Source organism: Schistocerca piceifrons, unplaced genomic scaffold (genome assembly GCF_021461385.2).
Source record: "Schistocerca piceifrons isolate TAMUIC-IGC-003096 unplaced genomic scaffold, iqSchPice1.1 HiC_scaffold_643, whole genome shotgun sequence".
NCBI classification, from domain to species: Eukaryota; Metazoa; Arthropoda; class Insecta; order Orthoptera; family Acrididae; genus Schistocerca; species Schistocerca piceifrons.
In genome coordinates this window covers 45,001-49,226 of record NW_025728887.1, presented here as the reverse complement: position 1 = coordinate 49,226, position 4,226 = coordinate 45,001, and the positions used below count along the sequence as shown (strand labels likewise).

Here is a 4,226-nt window from a genome sequence, read left to right as displayed (position 1 = left end):
TGCCCAAAATGGGAACCACACGTCAGCCAGACACTCTGATCACGCACCACTCTCTGCTTCTAACAGGCGCACATACAATATGTAAGCACCAGCATGGAACAACATCCAGTGCATCTTCTCCGCCACATTACACAATCCACACTATCACAACCAGACCAGGAGGTCCGTGCGGAAAATACAATATCCCAGCCTTTCGACATCCACCATTGCGCAGACCAGGCACCAACACCCACACATGTCCTATACAACGGTGCACCCAACATCACAATAGTACCTCCTGTCACAGCGCACAAACAATGACATGAGTCAAAGACACAGGTCTCACACAAGCATAGAATTGGAGCGCCGCCTCTAATAAGCCAAAGGTGCATCCTGACGTGACAAATCTGATCATGTCACAAGCATTCACTTACTATAATCACTATCAACGAACCTGCCGCCCCCGCCCCCCCCCCCCCCTACACCTTTCCGTACAACAACGTGTAACCTAACCTAACCTAACCTAACCTATGTTGTACCTTAACCTAACCTATGTTGTACCTTAACCTAACCTATGTTGTACCTTAACCTAACCTATGTTGTACCTTAACCTAACCTATGTTGTACCTTAACCTAACCTATGTTGTACCTTAACCTAACCTATGTTGTACCTTAACCTAACCTATGTTGTACCTTAACCTAACCCATGTTGTACCTTAACCTAACCCATGTTGTACCTTAACCTAACCCATGTTGTACCTTAACCTAACCCATGTTGTACCTTAACCTAACCCATGTTGTGCCTCAACCTAACCCATGTTGTGCCTCAACCTAACCCATGTTGTGCCTCAACCTAACCCATGTTGTGCCTTAACCTAACCCATGTTGTGCCTCAACCTAACCCATGTTGTGCCTTAACCTAACCCATGTTGTGCCTTAACCTAACCCATGTTGTGCCTTAACCTAACCCATGTTGTGCCTTAACCTAACCCATGTTGTGCCTTAACCTAACCCATGTTGTGCCTTAACCTAACCCATGTTGTGCCTTAACCTAACCCATGTTGTGCCTTAACCTAACCCATGTTGTCGCCTTAACGTAACCCACGTTGTCGCCTAAACCTGCTCTGTAATTGTTATACGACTCGTTCAATTACTGTAGTGTTGCCCACCCGCAACCCTCGCAATATAGTTCGCTACTCGCACTGCCCGCACCCCTGTGTATCGCTTCATGTTAAACACCTTGCAAGTCTTGCTCACTTTCCACATGCTCCTGCTGTACACTGTAATGTGGATGGCAGCAGGACGTACATGCCGCCCCTCCCCACGTCCCCACCTTGCCCCCTGCCTTCGCAAGCTGGTTGGTGAGAAGTTTGCATGTTCAATGCCCTTCGCATGCGACGTACTCAGGCTACGTTGTGGTGCGGCCTGTGTCAACTGTCCGCTGATGTCGTACGCGTGAACCACAATCCGTACTGCACATTCGTCCTTATGTACTGAATGATACATCGTGGCACATGTGTGACCGCACAACGACTGCGCCCAAAAACGGCGGACCATACAGTGCAAATATTGTGCACGCAGCTACGTGTCGTCTCCCTATGAGAGCTGGATTGCAGTGTGGTACGCCATAGAGACGTGTGGGAGGAACGGACGCCGTGGATGGCGATCAGCATGAGCTGTCTGTTGATGTATTCGGACCTAGTCGTCTCTCCTCACACACCGTGATGGCATGGTGCACCGCGTTCCATATCTGCGACATGCTACAGAGGCCGGTTGACAGTCGTTCGAGCAATGGACATCGCATACGTACGGGGGCCACCTTCCACGTATTGTCTAGGCGTGCACATTTTGTTGCGTGTATGTGGGCAGACGTAGTGTGGCGTGACACCTGACACAGGCATGCAATAATCGTTGAAGTTGCAAATGGCGATGGACGCCTGCGTTTTCTGGTGAAGTTACGCAAATGAACAAATGGTAACCTGTTGTGGTGCGGTTGTTCTCGCTAGGGGTGAATCGGTGATGGCGACGATAGGTTGAGGTACTAACCGGTTGTTCCAGCGATACCCACCATGCCGACGAAACTGAACGGCATCTGGGTGTGAAGCGATACGCGGCGGTGGCTGGGTGGGACCGTCCCCGGCCGGTGAGGGGGCGCCTCCCGGCGTGCTGGCCGCGCGGTGCGTGGGCGCACGCGCTACAGCCGGCTGGTGGGGGCGGCCAGTGGCAGGCGCGCCGGCCGACGGACGCGGCAGGCGTCGCAGCTGCGCGCCGGCGCACCCTGCGCGCGGCGCCGTGCGGCCAAAGTAGGTCCTCGCGGGCCCGGTGCGAAGCGCGGTGGACATCTTCAGTGTGCTGGTCCGATTGAGGACTGTGTGCGTTGAGGATGCGCCGCCGCCCGGCGCTCGGCGCCGCGACGCCGTCTGCTGCTCGGTCGCCCCAGCGGTTCTCGCTGGTGGTTTGTATCGCAGCTGTGCGGATGTGTTGGCGCGTGCGCTGTGCTGGGAGAGTTCGCTTCGGCACCCAAGTGGGGCTTTTGTCCTTCTGTGGCGCTGGCGTTGGAGCTGCCGGTCACCGTAGGTGGCGCGTGTTGTCTCCCGCCGGCAATGCCACGACAGCACGCTCCCGGGCCTCTGTCGGCAGCGGCAAGCTCAGTTGGGAGCACGGGTGGTCGCACCGAAAGCGTCTACTCGCCTAACTCCGGGCGATTGCGCCTCTCTCGAACCCGACCAAGTACTTGGGACGGCGCTGCGCGCCGCCGGGACCTGAGAGGGTTTCGAGGTGTATTGTGCAGGGGAGCTCAGCCTCCTCCTGTTTGCAGAATGATTGAGCGGACGCTTGCGTGTTCGCGCGGGCCCCCGGGACACACTCCCGGGCGGCCGGCTGCTCAGCTCTAGTTGACGCAGCTCCCTGGTTGATCCTGCCAGTAGTCATATGCTTGTCTCAAAGATTAAGCCATGCATGTCTCAGTACAAGCCGCATTAAGGTGAAACCGCGAATGGCTCATTAAATCAGTTATGGTTCCTTAGATCGTACCCACGTTACTTGGATAACTGTGGTAATTCTAGAGCTAATACATGCAAACAGAGTCCCGACCAGAGATGGAAGGGACGCTTTTATTAGATCAAAACCAATCGGTCGGCTCGTCCGGTCCGTTTGCCTTGGTGACTCTGAATAACTTTGGGCTGATCGCACGGTCCTCGTACCGGCGACGCATCTTTCAAATGTCTGCCTTATCAACTGTCGATGGTAGGTTCTGCGCCTACCATGGTTGTAACGGGTAACGGGGAATCAGGGTTCGATTCCGGAGAGGGAGCCTGAGAAACGGCTACCACATCCAAGGAAGGCAGCAGGCGCGCAAATTACCCACTCCCGGCACGGGGAGGTAGTGACGAAAAATAACGATACGGGACTCATCCGAGGCCCCGTAATCGGAATGAGTACACTTTAAATCCTTTAACGAGTATCTATTGGAGGGCAAGTCTGGTGCCAGCAGCCGCGGTAATTCCAGCTCCAATAGCGTATATTAAAGTTGTTGCGGTTAAAAAGCTCGTAGTTGGATTTGTGTCCCACGCTGTTGGTTCACCGCCCGTCGGTGTTTAACTGGCATGTATCGTGGGACGTCCTGCCGGTGGGGCGAGCTGAAGGCGTGCGACCGCCTCGTGCGTGCTCGTGCGTCCCGAGGCGGACCCCGTTGAAATCCTACCAGGGTGCTCTTTATTGAGTGTCTCGGTGGGCCGGCACGTTTACTTTGAACAAATTAGAGTGCTTAAAGCAGGCAAGCCCGCCTGAATACTGTGTGCATGGAATAATGGAATAGGACCTCGGTTCTATTTTGTTGGTTTTCGGAACCCGAGGTAATGATTAATAGGGACAGGCGGGGGCATTCGTATTGCGACGTTAGAGGTGAAATTCTTGGATCGTCGCAAGACGAACAGAAGCGAAAGCATTTGCCAAGTATGTTTTCATTAATCAAGAACGAAAGTTAGAGGTTCGAAGGCGATCAGATACCGCCCTAGTTCTAACCATAAACGATGCCAGCCAGCGATCCGCCGCAGTTCCTCCGATGACTCGGCGGGCAGCCTCCGGGAAACCAAAGCTTTTGGGTTCCGGGGGAAGTATGGTTGCAAAGCTGAAACTTAAAGGAATTGACGGAAGGGCACCACCAGGAGTGGAGCCTGCGGCTTAATTTGACTCAACACGGGAAACCTCACCAGGCCCGGACACCGGAAGGATTGACAGATTGATAG

The 4,226-nt window shown here is 54.1% G+C and overlaps 1 non-coding gene across 1 annotated transcript in view; it reads left to right on the top strand.

Moving 5' to 3' along the window:
* The first annotated feature begins 2,883 nt into the window (after positions 1-2,883).
* The window catches only part of LOC124764827, a 1,909-nt gene continuing 566 nt past the window's right edge, over positions 2,884-4,226 (top strand). The window contains exon 1 of the ribosomal RNA XR_007012815.1: positions 2,884-4,226. This exon is cut by the window's right edge and continues 566 nt beyond it. This is a non-coding gene — a ribosomal RNA (small subunit ribosomal RNA).